We start from the raw sequence: 17,755 nt of genomic DNA on the forward strand, positions 1-17,755 counted from the left end.
TATTAGCAAATAAAAATTATGAAGAAATGTAACAGCCATCTTATTATTTGGAATAATGAATTATAATCTGTCTGGAAGTTTAAACAGCCTGCAAATGAATAAATTTTCCCTTTTCCTCACTTTTCTTACCAAAGTAAGCAATGATGAATTATACTTTCCACAAATGGAAAAGTGGTAAAATATATTCCTGTAAAGTGCTTTTTTCACGATTAAAAAAGCTAAACTTATCATTGTGACATTGAAAAGAACCAAAATCCATTTACATTTTCAGCTAATGACACCAAAAGATTTGTATTAGCATTTTGGAGAGTTTGGCATGAAATCAGTATTAGAAATAGCAAAGCACCATGCAAGCAGACTGGAATGATTCTTTAAATCGTAGGCAAGATTGAAAGAACTAAAGAATGGAAGTAGTTAACTATTTTCATCTCATTAAAAATATAACTACAGGTAGAGGAGACATAAAATACTGGTAGAGTTGATAACAGGCTTTTTCATTTAGGTAAGAGGGAAGATATTTAGAATGAAACAAAACCTGTCTGCTTCATTTACATTAAGTATATGCGTGTATGTGTGTGTATGTGTGTGTGTGTGCTAATGATAAGCAGGCTTTAATAACTAATTACCTGGCACACAAAACGTGGTAAACAAGAATATTATGAAGTAGTGTTTCAAAGAGATTGGCTGCTGTCAAGGATTTGTAGTTTGTATAAGTTTAATGGTCATTAATAATGACTTTCATACCTAGTGCTTTGTAGTTTTCCAAATAAGGATTTAAATACAAATATAATTCAGTAAGCAGTTTTGAAACCCATGACTAGTTCAGTATCGTAACTAGATCCAGCAGATTTTAGTTTGGTGAAATTTTTACATTCTACTCCAAAACATGGAAACTATTTGTTTCTCTGACATGTGGTAAGTGAGCATTACCTGGAAGAGAAAATCCCGTGTTTACTGGGAACCACCGGCTTACCAAGTATGAGTGGATGAAATATAAAATTTAATCACAGTTACATTCTGTCAGTTTATTTTACTCTGTTTCTCCTTTGAAGGAGAAGTTACTTTGCTAAATAGAATACAGAATGCCCACTTTAAGTCCAGATAGATGATGGATATTTTGTTGATATATATTTCATGCAGTATCTGGGACATAGCTCCCCCCGCCCAAATTATTCCTGTCTGTCTGAAATTCAAATTTAACTAGATATCTTGTTGTTATTGTTTAGAGTTTCAATCTTGTCGCCCAGGCTGGTGTGGAATGGCACGATATCGGCTCACTGCAACCTCCGAATCCTGGGTTCAAGCGATTCTCCTGCCTCAGCCTCCTGAGCTGGGATTACAAGTGTGTGCCACCACACTCAGCTAATTTTTGTATTATTAGTTGAGACAGGGTTTCACCATGTTGTGCAGGCTGGTCTCGAACCCGTGACCTCAGGTGATCCACTTGCTTCAGCCTCCCAAAGTGCTGGGATTACAGGCGTGAGCCACTACACCTGGCCTATGTTGTGTTTTTATTTGCTAAATCTGACAGCCCTATTTGTAGAGGATACTTGGGAATTCCACAGTAATAATAATGATATCTTATAAATAATTAACTAAGTCCTGGGCCCTGTACTACTTGCATAGTGTGATTTATTTCTCAGTCTTCACAAATACCCTAATGGGGAGGTACTGTTTCCTTAATTTCGTAAATGAGGGAATTACATTTACAAAATTGTAATTAATTTTGTAATTAATCATCTAATTACAATTACTGAAATTAGAAAAATTAACTCATCCATGGTTAAGAAGCCAGCAAATGACAGCACCTGGATTCAGATACCCACCTCTCCTCCACCACCCAATACTGTTAATACCTCCACAGTAGGCCAGGCATGGTGGCTCATGCCTGTAATCCCAGCACTTTGGGAGGCCAAGGTGGGCAGATCACAAGGTCAGGAGTTCAAGACCAGCCTGGCCAACATGGTGCTAACCCCATATCCACTAAAAATACGAAAATTAGTGGGGTGTGGTGATGGGTGCCTGTAATCCCAGCAGAGGCTGAGGCAGAATTGATTGAACCCAGGAGGCAAAGGTTGCAGTGAGCCAAGATTGTACCACTGCACTCCAGCCTGGGTGACAGAGAAAGACTTCGTCTCAAAGAAAAAAAAAAAAAAAAAAAAAGAATGGCAGATTGTTGTGTTAATGAAGCTGGGTGTGTTAAAAAAAAAAAAAAGGAAATAAGCTTTTTTTTTTTTTTTGAGATAGGATCTTGCTCTGTTGCCCAGGCTAGAATGCAGTGGTGCAATCAGAGCTCACTGTAGTCTCCACCTCCTATACTCAAGTGATCCTCCAGCTTCAGCCTCCTGAGTAGCTAGGACTACAGGCATGCCACCACATCTGGCTTTTTTTTGAGATGGAGTCTTGCTCTGTTGTCCAGGCTGGAGTGCAGTGGCACAATCTCAGCTCACCACAACCTCTGCCTCCCAGGTTCAAGTGATTCTCCTGATTCAGCTTCCCGAGTAGCTGGGATTACAGGCATGCAACCCCATGCCTGGCTGATTTTTTATTTTTAGTAGAGATGAGGTTTCACTATGTTGGCCAGACTGGTCTCGAACTCCTGACCTCATGATCCACCTGCCTCAGCCTCCCAAAGTGCTGCGATTACAGGTGTGAGCCACTGTGCCCAGCCACATCTGGCTAATTTTTATTTTATTTTTGTAGAGATGGGGATCTTGCTCTGTTGCCCAGGCTGGTCTTGAACTTCTGGCTTCACTTCAAGCAATCCTCTTGACTTGACCTCCTGAAATACAGAATTACAGGTGTGAGCCACTGTGCCTGGCCAAAAAGAAGCTTTTTATCTGAGGAATTCTAGCCCCTTTAAATTATCAGGCCCAGAGAGGCATTGAAATTAAACACATGGAATGAAACTCCTTGAAGTAAATCAGATTTATCTCTTGAAGCTACTTCATTTCTGTAAACCAATGAATTCCTGATGAACAACTTTTGCCATTGTCCCCTTCTCCTGATTCATCCTATTTTCTTTAAAAACTTGAGCCTCTCCTTTGTTCCCTGGAGCACTTGACAAGACAACCTGGGCTGTGCTTCTCAACCTTGGCCTAAATAAACTCTCTATATTAATTTTGCCTAAGCTTCTTTCTTTCAGGTCGACAGGCGATGGGCATGTGAGGTTCATTATACTTTGTTTGCTTTGTATATGCTTGAAAAAAACCACATTTTTGTGGTTCTTTTATTTGAAAAATAACCAAGAGAGGTATAAATTTGGCTGGGTGTGGTGGCACATGCCTGTAATCCCAGCTACTTGAGAGGCTGAAGCACAAGAATCACTTGAACCCAGGAGGCAGAGGTTGCAGTGAGCTGAGAGTGAGACTCAGTCTCAAAAATAAAAAGAGGGTATAAATTGAACACTTTTAAAAGGAGCTATTTTAAAAAGCTGACCTCATAGGAAACAGATAATTCTGGGAACGTAAGAGAATTTTTCTTGTATTCTAAATAGTGACCACGGGAAAATTTAAGAAGCTATTTTATCCATAAGTTGATTATATCTATGTAATCAACATATATATGTGTGTATGTATATATCTATACACACACTCGTGTATATATGTATATTAGGATCAATCAGTGACATGAAGAAAGTTATTGGAAATTAAAAATATAATTGCTAGAATTAAAAAATCAATGTAAGGACTGAAAGGAAAGGTCAGTGGAATCTCCCAAAACATAAAGCAGAAACACAAAAGGAAATAAAAATATTTTTAGAAGTCCAAACACATACAGTGTTAATCCAGGAAGGATGCTATTCAGCTAATAGTTCCTGGATTGACACGACATGTGTTTTCGGAAGAAAGACAAGAAAATTCAGGGTAGAATATGATGAGAGAAATAATAGGAGAAAATTCCCTAGAGATAAGGAAAGGCCAGGAGTCTTCAGACTGAAAGAGTATACAGCCAGGCATAAGAAATAAAAATAGACCTATACTTAACCATAACTTTTTGATTTTATAGTACAGAAAATACTAATAGAAGATTCTGAAAGCTTCCAGAGAACAAACAACAGGCCAACAACGACAGAACAAACATCTGATCAGCACCAGTTTTCCTGTGACACTCAGGGCTAGAAGACAGTGGATAAGGCTCGGAATACCATACCCAGCCAAGCTGCCACACATATTCAGACATGTCAGAACTCAGAAAGCCCGAGTCTCATAAAGTTTTTCCGAAAAAAAAAATCAATTAAGAGTGGACCAGTAAAAAGGCAAAAGAGGCCGGGCACGGTGGCTCACACCTGTAATCCCAGCACTTTGGGAGGCCAAGGCGGGCGGATCAGAGGTCAGGAGTTTGAGACCAGCCTGGCCAATAGGGTGAAACCCTATCTCTACTAAAAATACAAAAATATGCCAGGTGCGGTGGCGTGTGCCTGTAGTCCCTACTTGGAGGCTGAGGCAGAAGAATTCCTTGAGCCCAGAAGGCAGAGGTTACAGTGAGCCGAGATCGTGCCACTGCACTCCATCCTAGATGACAGAGTGAGACTCCATCTCAAAAAAAAAAAAAACAAAGGCAAAGGAATCCAAGAATGAGAAAAACTTGGGATCCAAGAAAAACTAGTCCTAACCTAGGAGTGCAATGTTGGGCAGGCCTAGAATGACAGCTGTCTGGCAGGCCAAGCGAGCAACTGGTCTCCCACAGAGAAGAATGCCTCCAAGTAGAAAGTGGAGCCCATGCCACGGAGTGTGGGATTAAGAACCTGGATAAATTTAGTCCTATGGTGAAGGCATGTGCTTCTTTTGTTAAGAAGCAAAATGAAAAGCAATTAAAAACAGCAGAAAACTGTGTTCCAAATAGAAAGCGCACGAATTGAGTTTGTGAAGATGTAATATTCAACCCTGATGTTTGGTGCAACCCTTTTCTAGTGGCATAGATTAGTGATAGAGATTTACCTTTTCTAACTGATGCATTTTGTTCTGCCGTGAATCCTATTTACATAATGAAAACAATATAATTGCAGTTTATCAGCAGAATGACCAGTCCTGGAGCAAATTGTCCATGTTGCAAGCTCTGACAATATAAAAGTAATGGTGAAGCTGACAGAAGGCCGGAGGTCTATGGAGAAGAGAGAGTTGAAGAAAGATGTGGAAATGTTCATTTCTTTTTCATACATAATAGGGATTTTAGAGATTCTGTTTAAAGATGGTGGGCCAGGCGTGGTGGCCCATGCCTCTAATCCCAGCACTTTGGGAGGCCAAGGCAGGTGGATCACTTTAGGCCAGGAGTTCAAGACCGGTCTGATCAATGTGGCAAAATCCCATCTCTATTACAAATGCAAAAATTAGCTGGGTATGGTGACACACACCTGTAACTCCAGCTACTCAGGAGGCTGAGGTAGGAGAATCACTTGAACCTGGGAGGCAGAGGCTGCAGTGAGCTGAGATGGTGCCACTGAACTACAGCCGGGGCGACAGAGTGAGACTCTGTCTCAAATAAATAAATAAATAAAGATGATGGAGCTGGAAGTAGAAGTTTTAAAATAAAGTTGTAAATATCACCAACAGAAGAGCAAAATAATACTACAATTAACAAAATACAAATGGAGGATGAAGTGGAACAAAATACAAGTAGCTCATTTATCATACCAGAGACTTAATAGTGTTTGACGTTGACTAATAGAAAAATAGTCTATTACTTAGACTATTAGACTTAGAAAATGTTACTTAGGCCGGGTGCAGTGGCTCACGCCTGTAATCCCAGCACTTTGGGAGGCTGAGGCGGGCGGATCACCTGAGGTCAAAAGTTCGAGATCAGCCTGACCAATATGGTGAAACCCCGTCTTTTAAAAAAAAAAAAAAAAGAAAGAAAATGTTACTTAGAGCTAAAGAGAGAGAGCAGATGAAATAAAACTGGAAAGGATTGAAAGATCTTGAATGTTTTTCTAGTGGGATAGAAGCAGGATATGTGTACTTCTCATTCTTAGTCCTTTTGTACTTTGATTTTTTAAAAATTGTGTATATGTTGTATTACTTTGATAGTTTAAGTGGTTGGGGAAAATATAGGTTAGTGTAACTGGCTCCTCCTATTATAAACTCTGAGCCTCACAATTCCTAACTACATACTTTTTTTTTCTTCCTTAAAGATTTAGGTTCTGCCAGGTGCGGTGCTTCATGCCTATAATCCCAGCACTTTAGGAGGCCAACGCTGGAGGATCACCTGAGGCTACGAGTTCAAGAATAGCCTGGCCAACATGGTGAAACCCTGTCTCTATTAAAAATACAAAAATTAGCCAGGCGTGGCGGCGGGTGCCTGTAATCCCAGCTACTCGGGAGCCTGAGGCATGAGAATCATCTGAACCGGGGAGGTGGAGGTTGCAGTCAGCCAAGATTGCACCATTGCACTCCAGCCTGGGCAACAAGAGCAAAACTCTGTCTCAAAAAAAAAAATAAAAAAAAAAAAAAAAAATTAAGTTATTTAGTAACAGGATGAGAACTAACATTTAAATAAACTGAGATACTAGCTATTAGGTGAAACCAAATGAAATTTTGACCTATGAAGATAGTAATTTCACATGATTCAACTTATATGCTTTCCTCATTAAAAAGTATAAATGGGGCCAGGCACAGTGGCTCCTAGCACTTTGAGAGGCTGAGGCAGGAGGACTGCTTGAACTCAGGAGTTCAAGACCAGCCTGGACAACATAGTGAGACCTTGTCACTTAAAAAAAAAAAAATGTATAAATGAAGCCAAAACTACAGTAGCTATGGACTCCTATCTTTTCGTGTTCTATCTTTACGTGAACAAAGATGTCTCACACATAGTGATCAGGACTCATTCCTTCTATTTGAACAAACAATGGGCTTCTGGTATGTCTGCTAGACAATGCTTAGGGGAAAGTTGGAGCAATTCAAAACTTGAATTCAATTTCCTAGTTGCCAGGATTGTGTTATCTGATTTTATTAAGAAATAACTGATGGAGCAGTGTGAACAGGCAAGAACGACCCCCAGACTGACCAAAGCCCGCGCTCTGCTGCATCCCACGCCTACATCCTGCCACAATGCCCAGGAGAAAGTCTGAAGGGGATGCTAAAGGAGAAAAAGTCAAGATGAAGGATGAAGCACAGAGAAGGTCTGTGAGGTTTCCGCTAACCCTGCTCCTCCAAAGCCAGAGCTCAAGCCTAAAAAGGCCCCTGCGAAGAAGGGAGAGAAGGTACCTAAAAGGAAAAAGGGAAAAGCTGATGCTGGCAAGGAGGGGAATAACCCTGCAGAAAATAGAGCCAGCCGGGCGCCATGGCTCACACCTGTAATCCCAACATTTTGGGAGGCCAAGGCAGGCAGATCACGAGTCAAGAGATCCAGACCATCCTGGCCAAAATGGTGAAACCCCGTCCCTACTAAACATACAAAAATTAGCTGGGCACGGTGGCCGGCGCCTGTAATCCTAGCTACTTGGGAGGCTGAGACAGAAGAATCACTTGAACCCAGGAGGAGGAGGTTGCAGTGAGCCGAGATCGTGCCACTGCATTCCAGCCTAAGTGAAAAAGCATGCATTTTTGATAACTGTGTACTTCTGGTGACAGTACCATTTGAAATACTATTTTTTAAATCAACTTTTATAAAAATGCAGAATTGTGTTTTCCTTTTTTTTTTTTTTAAGCTATGTTGTTAGGACACAGGACATTTCATTTGTTGTTTTAGGGGGAAGGGACATATGTCCCTAACAGAATGTCTCTGAAGCTGGATTGATGTGGGGAAAACACCTTTCCCTCCTAGTTTTGAGAGACTTCCTCTTGTTTCCAGGAGGAGGGATTCCCTGACTTTGACATACGTGGCCACCTTGGCACAAAGCCTTGTGGTATGGAAAAACAAATTCATTTTTATGTCCTCTTCTCCCTTTCCACCTTTCAGCATAGGCTTAACGCCCTTAAACCCAGACACCCGTTGGGGCTGGACCCCCAATCATTGGTTACCCGTGTGTCAGGCAATCTAGACTTTCTGGTGATGCCACTGAAACAGCACCCCTCAAAAGTGCAGTGGTTCCGTTTCTAGATTGTGGATCTTCAGATAGATTCTGCCATTTGCATTTCACTTCCTGAAAGTCAGGACTGGCTTGTGAAAAGTTGTTAAACAACATGCTAAGCGTGAAATGTCAACCCTCACTCTGTATTCTTCCTGTTCAGAGCATCAGATGAAGACTTCATTGGCTTTTACAGTGGCTTTTTGATTTTTGGTAATCTATTAAAGAAGAAAGTGTGAAAGTTGCTTTAGACTGTTAATGATTGTCTGCCCATGTCCCACCTGAAATACCATGATTGTTTATGGAAAGTATCTTTAATAAAGCTGGATACAGTCTGGCTGGGAAAAAAAAAAAGAGAAATAACTGACTAACAATTTAACAATTGATTCCTTTTCCTTTCAGTTTGACATTTTGTTTTAAGTGGAAAATAATTGAGTCAGAGAAGTGACTATGTTCTTTTAAGCAGGAACTACCTTTCACAATCTTATTAAGAGGAACATGAGAGAAAATTTAAATGTCTAGGCAATATCACAACAATATTTCCTAAGAGATTTGATAATGTTTCCAGGCCCATGGGAATTCAAGTTCCTTGACTCTAATTATTGTGTTGCAACTGATTCCTTGTAAGACCATAGCTTAATTACTTTTACACAAATGACTTTCTTTAATGCACTGTATACAAGTACATAACTCTACCTTACAGGGAATACTATGAAGAAAATTCTCTTTTGGTTAAATTTTGGTTTAGGGGTTGGAAAATATCCATAAATACATATTATGTTTCAACTACCTGCAAATCACATGAGCTTGTATTAGTCAATGATTTTTCCATAGCAGAAAACAGAAAACAAAATTAAATTGACTTAAATAATAGGGGAATCAGCTGGGCGTGGTGGCTTACGCCTGTAATCTCAGCACTTAGGGAGGTCGAGGCAGGTGGATCACTTGAGTTCAGGAATTTGAGACCAGCCTCGCCAATATGGTGAAACCCAATCTCTACTAAAAATATTAAAAAAAAATTAGCCAGGCATGGTGGCAGTCACCTGTAATCCCAGCTGCTTGGGAGGCTGAGGCAGGAAAATTGCTTGAGCCCGACGATGGAGGTTGTAGTGAGCCAAGATCATACCACTGCACTCCTGCGTGAGACTCCATCTCAAAAAAAGAAAGAAATTTACAGGAGATGAATATTGCTGAAAACCCTAGAGGTTACTGGCTTTAGGAAAGTTTTGATCCAACGCCCAAATGACATAAACAAATCCTGAATCCCTGCTTCCCATTTATTGGTCCATTAGTCAGCGTTAATTTCCAAAGGCTTCAGAGCCTACATGCTTTCAGGTTCAAATCCAGCAGCAAAGAGAGACTTATTATTAACAGTAGCTTAAAAAAATTTTTTTTGAGGCAGTGTCTTGCTTTATCACCCAAGATGGAATGCAGTGGTGTGACCATGCTCACTGCAGCCTCAAACTCCTGGGCTCAAGGGATCCTCCCACTTCAGCCTCTTGAGTCTGGGTGGATACCACCACACCTGGTTATTTTTAATTTTAATTTCATTTTGTAGCAATGGGATCGAACTCCTGACCTCAAGTGATCCTCTTGCATCAGCATCCCAAAATGCTGGGATTACAGGTGTAAGCCACCATGACTGGTCATCAGTAGGTTAAACAAAACACCCAAATGTAGTCTCGTTGGCCCCCACTTCCCCGACTTGGGTACTGTGTTCATCCTAAACTAATAATTAAAGACCAGAGAGAGGGAATGTGTTGACTGAGTCAAGCCCAACAGGACCTAATCTTGACCTTGGGGGTGGAGTCAGTGCCCCTCAAACACATCATGCAGAAATTTGGAATAGTGTTAGGAAGAGGGAAGGCAAGATAAATCCTCGGCCGGGCACGGTGGCTCACGCCTGTAATCCCAGCACTTTGGGAGGCCGAGGCGGGTGGATCACGAGGTCAAGAGATCGAGACCATCCTGGTCAACACGGTGAAACCCCGTCTCTACTAAAAATACAAAAAATTAGCTGGGCATGGTGGTGCGTGCCTGTAATCCCAGCTACTCAGGAGGCTGAGGCAGGAGAATTGCCTGAACCCGGGAGGCGGAGGTTGCGGTGAGCCGAGATCGCGCCATTGCACTCCAGCCTGGGTAACAAGAGCGAAACTCCGTCTCAAAAAAAAAAAAAAAAAATCCTACAACATTCTATTTATTATTTTTATTTATTTATTTTTATTTTTTGAGTTGGAGTTTTGCTCCCGTTGCCCAGGCTGGAGTGCAATGGCACAATCTCGGCTCACTGCTACCTCTGTCTCCCGAGTTCAAGCGATTCTCCTGCCTCAGCCTACCGACTAGCTGGGATTACAGGCGCCTGCCTGTAATTTTTTTGTATTTGTAACAGAGACAGGGTTTCACCATGTTGGCCAGGCTGGTCTTGAACTCCTGGTCTTGACCCACATACCTCAGCCTGCCAAAGTGCTGGGATTATAGGTCTGAGCCACCGCGCCTGGCCACAACCTTCTATTTAAATGCCTTAAATAACTAGCATCTCAACCTAGAGTCATTCATGCATTTGTTAACTCATTCAACAAACATCTTTTCAGGGCTCACTCTGTGCAAGGTCTCGACTCCATTTCCAGGCTCTTATTTAAGAGCAGCAAGAACTGGTCCTCAGGCTGAAAACAGAATTATGAGCGCAATTAGGCAAGCAGGAATCCCAAAAACTTCCATATTTTTAGGCTGGTTCCTTACATTTTCAAGTATCTAGAAAAGGAAGAGAAATAGCCATCCACCTGCCCACCTGCCCTATCCAAGCAAACCTCCCTGTTGTATTACTATCATTCACAATTTAGAGGGCTACAGACTCTTCCCAACCTATCCACAGCCCTGCCTTAAGCCTCTTGGGCTATATATTCACTAAGCTCCTTTCTGGATATAAGATATACAATGATATAGTGATTTGACATTGACATTTAAAAACAAACTCTTTGTTTTTTTTTTTTAATGTCCAAGGAAAGATAAGTACACTCTATGTCTTGAAAGAGATCATCCCTTACCTAGGTTAAGAAGAGGAATAGTTAGAGCATTTAGTGGTTGGACTTAGGGGCCACCTAAGTCCTGTGTGGAGCTAGATCAGACAACTCAATCTCTCTAGCATGTGGGTTACACTAAATGGGAAAGAACAGGAAATGCTCATATATATTTTGGATGTTGCCACTGCCTAAGCAGGAAGCTGCAAGGGAGGTAGCAGGTGATTAAGGCCTCTCCCCAGGCTCCTTTTGGGAAAGTAGCCTTTGGGAAAACACAGGTAGAAAATGAGAGACATGTACAACTAAAATGCTTCAATCATGCTTTGTCCGTGTCTGCCCTGTTCACACAGCATTCTGAAATAACCAAATGAAGTTGCTCTATAACCAGAAAGGTCCTCGTGATTGTACCATGGCCTGGATTGTGTGTGTGTGTGTGCTCAATCTGTAGACCCTGAGAATAAATCCATTTGTATTTCCTTTTCTTGGGGAAAGAAATGTTTTGGTGCTCAGTGGGATGTCCTGATCCTCTTCGTGTGAGCTTTGGTGCTTGTTCCAGCATCCCGGGTTGAGGACAGGCGTGACAAAAGTAAAGGTAGAAAGTGACAGAAGAACTGAAAAAGGGAGGCTAAACTGGAAAACACAAGAAGGACACCAGCAGGCCTGAGGACTCCATTTGGGAAGATGATAGGAAGTAAAATGTCCTTTGAGTCTCACCGGGACCCAACTTGAAACCACAGGAAACATTTTATCGGGAGTCTCCTAATGTCGAGGGAGGAAATGGCAGTCCAGTACGAAGGTGGGATCTTATTTCTACGACAAATGAAAGCTGGCCACAAAGAAACTCAAATCCTAGCTTTGGTCTCCATCTTGGCCTTGTGTCGTGTTCAGTGGGACGTCCTCCAAGAGCCTGGCTTCTGAGCTGACACAGCCACTTGCTGCCTGTGGCCTTTGGGGATGGACTCTCTCCAACAGGCTAGTACGAGCAGAGATTAACTTCCTTTTGTGGTTCTCAGATTTACACATAGAACTGATCCTCAAACTGTTACTTTGGAAGCTAGAACAAAGTATTGACTTGCCAAGTCTCTGTACAGGGGGCTTAGTTACATGATGCCCTGCAGGCACTTTGGGCTTCTTAGATGTGCCAGCCTTCTGAAGTGAAAGTGTTTTGATTTCTGGGGTTAACTTTGGGGTTGGAAGGCGGGTGCACACACCAAACAAAAGGCTTGTTGTCTTCATAATTTTTTTCCAGGGACATTCTCTCTTAGACCCAGGAAATAAAGGGGTCTTCTTTTCATAGCAGTAGCCTATCAGTCTTTTCTGATAGCAATTGAGATTCTGAGGAAGCAGTTAATATGTCTGGTGTAGCAAATGTGACTTGGAACTTCTGCCTGTCTCGTAACTATCCCTGCCTCCTCTCCAGGCTCAGCACTTCCTTCAACATGGGTGTCCATGCTTAGGATAGGATTGGTTTCACTCCATCCTGCCGCTGCCTTGACCTTACTTTCCAGGTTTATAGCAACAGGTGACTGCCTTACCTTCCTGTTCCTGGCTGACCCCTGCTCTGTTCCTAAGTCCCTGGTAATTACAGTCCCCTCCCAGTTTCTCAGTGAGGAGGTTGTTCTCTGTGCCCTCCAGTAACTGGATTCGCCTGACCTGGAGTCCTAAATGCCTATGCCTGAGTCATTCCCGTATATCTCAGATCTCCTTGGCATGGAATCATTTGTCCACTCACCTAACAGAGCATAAGAGTGTTCAGATTTTCACCTTGGGCATAGATTTAACTTTAATTTTTAAAAGTTTTTAATTAGCAGAAAAATTCACACCTGAATTATTAATTTGTTGAATGCCCTGAATCTCACTGAAAATAACTTGTTAACTGTTAACACTGAATTGCATCAGCTGACAGGAACACAAAAAAGATGGGTTAAATAAACTGTACTGTCACCTAACACCTCGTAACATAAGCAAAAGGAAACAATAGCCATGTGATGTGAACAACAACCAGTGTCAACATTCAATAATATGTGAACCTGCTGTAACAACCATTCTGGTCAAGACTCCTGTTTTAGTTTTCATGAGACCGAAAGTTTAAGAATTCAGAATCGTGGTGATCCCCATTGCCATAATCATCTTGCTGCTTAAAACAGGAGGAAAATACAGCATTCGATGCCCGGTGGAAAAACCAAAAAAGAACAGGAAGAAACACCATTGCTACATTCTATTTTGTCTCTAAGTTACGTTGACAGGAAAAATGAAATGTGCTTTAAATTCTCCGAAAAGAACTTGCTTGGGCTGGGGGCAGCGGCTCATGCCTCTAACCCTAGCAATTTGGGAGGCTAAGGCGGGAGGATTGCTTGAGGCCAGGAATTTAGGGTTTGAGGCTAGCCTAGGCAACATTAGGAGACCCCCTACTCTACAGAATTTTTTTTTAATAAATAAGAACTTGTTTGGAGCATCTTTTCTTCAAGACTGAGGCTTCTGTCTCTGTCTTGCCCTTGAAATCAAACCACTCAATAGATTAGTTGCAGTGATGTATTAAATTTAAAAGAAAAAATCAATCCCTTTTAAAATGGTGTATAAGAGTGTCTAGTTATAATATCAAAATTATGAAAGACCTAACGCATGCGAAATAAGCTAGAAAGTGAACTTTTTCAGGTCTCAGTAAACCATTGATATTAGCTGGGGCATAGTTATGCCATAAAAGTTTAGCAGAGCTCACATCTTCCACTTAGGATGCTTTCAGCTGCCAGTAACAGAAAACCAAAGAAAAGTGGCTAATATAACAAGAATCTATGTTTCTCATGTAGGAGGTCCCAGAGTCAGTTTAGTGCTCAGCAACACCATGGAGAAGCCAGATTCTACACATCTCATCCTCAGTGTATTGGCCATGTGCACCCAAGGGTCACAGAATGGCTGCAGCAGATCCACAGGGCAACATCCCAAAGCAGGGATGGAGGTAAGAGGGAGGAGCAGGGCTCCTCACTGACCCTCTCTTTTTTCTTTTTTTTTTTTGAGATGGATTCTTGCTCTGCTGCCCAGGCTGGAGTGCAGTGGTGTCCTCACAGCTCACTGCAATCTCCACCTCCCGTGGTCAAGTAATTCTCCTGCCTCCTGAATAGCTGGGATTACAGGTGCCCACCACCATGCCCAGCTGGAAAAGTTTCCTTATCAATAAAAAGAGGCCGGGTGCAGTGGCTCACACCTGTAATTCCAGCACTTTGGGAGGCTGAGGTGGGTGAATCACCTGAGGTCAGGAGTTCGAGACCAGCCTGGCCAACATGATGAAACCCTGTCTCTGCTAAAAACACAAAAATTAGCTGGGCATGGTGTGTGGGCCTGTAATCCCAGCTACTCAGGAGGCTGAGGCAGGAAAATTGCTTGAACCCAGGAGGCGGAGGTTGCAGTGAGCCGAGATTACACCACTGCACTCCAGTCTGGGTGACAGAGCAAGACTCCATCTCAAAAAAAAAAAAAAAAAAAAAAGAAAACTTTTCCCAGAAGTGCATACCCTCTCTTTTTCTGTCATCTCATTGACCCAACCTTGGTCATACAGCATCTGTGGCTGAAAAGTGATAATCCGCTCTTGGTAAACTCTCCATCTTTCACATTATATGGGGTTTATCTCCCCTTGAACTCTTGGTAGAACCTTACCTTATGCACCATTCGGACTTGTTTTCTTTTTTGAAGGTAGATCTTTGACTATTTCTTATATCATTATTGATAAGTTCAGCCTTTCTGTTTCTTGAGTCAATTTTGGTAATTTATATTTCTTTAGAAAGCGATTCTCCATGCTCTGGATTTTCAAGTTCATTGGAATGAAGTTGTACATAGCCCTTAAAATATGTTAAATCTCTGCATCCTGTTTTCATCGCTGATGTTACTGTGTCTTTTTTCTTTATCTTTTTTTTTTCCTGGTTTATACTTGCCAAAGGCTTTCTATGTTTTGAGCTTGTTAAAACATCAAACTATTGTTTTTGGTTTTCTATTTCATATTATCTATTTTATCTTTATTAATTCCTTCCTTCCACCTTCTCTGGTTTATTTGTTATTTTCCAGTTTCTACAGTTGAAAGCTAAGTTCACTTATTTTCAACCTTTCTTGCTTTTTAACATCTGGATTTAACATCATAATTTTCTTCCTGATAAACAATTTTGTTATTTCTCAGAGTTTGAGGTGCTTTGTCCTCCTTGTCACTGATTTCTAAATAATTCTACTGCCCAACGCTGTGGGAAAATTACCCCCACTGATACTAGGCTTCACCATGTGACTCGCTTTAACCCATAAAACGTGAGTGGAAGTGCAGCCCACAATCTGAATCACAGTGTGATTCCATCGTCTTTCTTTTCTTTCTACCACAAGACCGATAATGTCCCACACAGGGCTGTCTCTTCAGCCTGCACACCAGACTGCAGGTGACAAGGAGACTGACAGCTGACCTGGGATGGAGATGGAGCGAGTGAGAAATCAGTCTCATAAGTGCCTGATACAGCCTTCAATTCTCCAGCATGCATTTATCCAGTAAAGGAAGAATAAAAACCTCTTTCTATATAGCTAAAATAACACTTTCACATCTAACAAAATTAACATCCAGTTCTTAATATTATCTAATTTTTTTTTTTGAGATGGAGTTTCGCTCTTATTGCCCAGGCTGGAGTGCAATGGTGTGATCTTGGCTCACCACAACCTCCGCCTCCTGGGTTCAAGGGATTCTCCTGCCTCAGCCTCCCGAGTAGTTGGGATTACAGGCATGTGCCACCATGCCCGGCTGATTTTCTATTTTTTAGTAGAGATGGGGTTTTTCCATGTTGGTCAGGTTGGTCTCAAAACTCCCAACCTCAGGTGATGCGCCTGCCTTGGCCTCCCAAAGTGCTGGCATTACAGACATGAGCCACCGCACCTGGCCTCTAATTCTTAATACACACTCAAATTTCTTCATTTGGCTTCCAGATGCCCTTTATAGCTGGTTTGTACAAATCACGAACTAACCCAGAACCACATATTCTATTTAATTATGTTCCTTAACTGTCTTTTAAACTAGAACAGTCCCTTTTCTTATTATACTGATTTTTTGAAGATCCCAGGCCTCATGTATATATATCTATACACACACACATATATATGTACATATATACACATATATGTGTGTGTATATATATATATATATTTTTTTTTTTTTGAGACAGAGTTTAACTCTTGTTGCCCACGCTGGAGTGCAATAGCGCGATCTCAGCTCACCACAACTTCTGCCTCCCGGGTTCAAGCAATTCTCCTGCCTCAGCCTCCAGAGTAGCTGGGATTACAGGCATGTGCCGCCATGCCAGGCTAATTTTGTATTTTTAGTAGAGGTGGGGTTTCTCCATATTGGTCAGGCTGGTCTCAAACCCCCAACCTCAGGTGATCAGCCTGCCTCAGCCTTCCAAAGTGCTGGGATTACAGGTGTAAGCCATCAAGTCCAGCCTATAGTCATGTTTTTATTTTTTTTCTTTTTCTTTTTGAGGGGCTGCGGCAGGAGAGCTGCTCCCAATGCCGAGAAGACAGAGGAGGGGCGATAGTTATGTTTTTTATCTCCTATGACCAGAAGGTAACCCAAGTGCTGTAACTTTGGTACAGCGTGAGTAACCGGTTTCCCATTCATAGAGTTTAAAGGTCAACTGATAATCCTTGTCTGAATTGATAATTTCCTTAGGTACTACAAACGATTCTTTCAATGTAAAGTAATGGTATAAATGTAAATGTAACCTATAAATGTATAAATGTAGAGCTTTCCCTTCTCATCTGGGGCCATTTCGGTTTCTGCAGTAGAGTTGCTAATGGAAAGGCAGGATGAATGCCTACTTATCCACTTGCAAAGTAAACAGTTGTTTCAAATGGTGACACACAATTTTTTCCCTGGCTTTCTCTTATTGTTATAGACTTCTGGATTTTCAGAGATTTGATGTGTTTCAATCAACTACAAGAATTATTATTTTTTTTGAGACAGAGTCTCACTCTGTTGCCCAGGCTGGAGCACAGTGGCGTGATCTTGGCTCACTGCAACCTCCTCCTCCAGGGTTTAAGCGATCCTCCCACCTCAGCCTCCTGAGTAGCTGGGATTACAGGCCCTCATCACGATGCCTGGCTAATTTTTGTATTTTTTAAATGGAGACAAGGTTTCATCATGTTGGCTAGGCTGGTCTCAAACTCCTGACCTCAGGTGATCTGCCTACCTTGGCCTCCCAAAGTGTTGGGATTACAGATGTGAGCCACTGCACCCAGCCCCCAATGAAATTACTAATCCTAGTTGAATTCTTCACATGAGGAAATAAAAGCACAGAAACCAAAATCATTGGACTCAGTTCCTACAAATGATAGAAAGAGGAGAAAACACAAGACAGGCAGGACGACAGCCGCAGGTCTCTGCCTGAGAGGGGCATGGTGCATCACTACAACAGAGATCTGATTTGTCCCTTCTTGTAGCAATCCAAAAACAGAGGGCCACAGACGATGTCAGCTCTTAGAATCACCCCCAAATCATCATTGTTCACCTAAACGGCCAAACCCCTTCACCAGTTCATGGCCCTTCAAGCCAACATACTATGTAGGTGAGATAAAGAACTAGTTGCATACCTTCAGTGATTAGCAATCTATTTGGTGCCAAGCTGTGGCGGCACACACCTGTAGTTCCAGCTAATCAGGAGGGTGAGGCAGGAGGATCACTTCAGCTCAGAGGAGTTGGAGACCAGACTTGGCAGCA

This window comes from Sapajus apella, unplaced genomic scaffold (genome assembly GCF_009761245.1).
Source record: "Sapajus apella isolate SASKATOON/1434 unplaced genomic scaffold, GSC_monkey_1.0 scaffold4, whole genome shotgun sequence".
Lineage (NCBI taxonomy): Eukaryota > Metazoa > Chordata > Mammalia > Primates > Cebidae > Sapajus > Sapajus apella.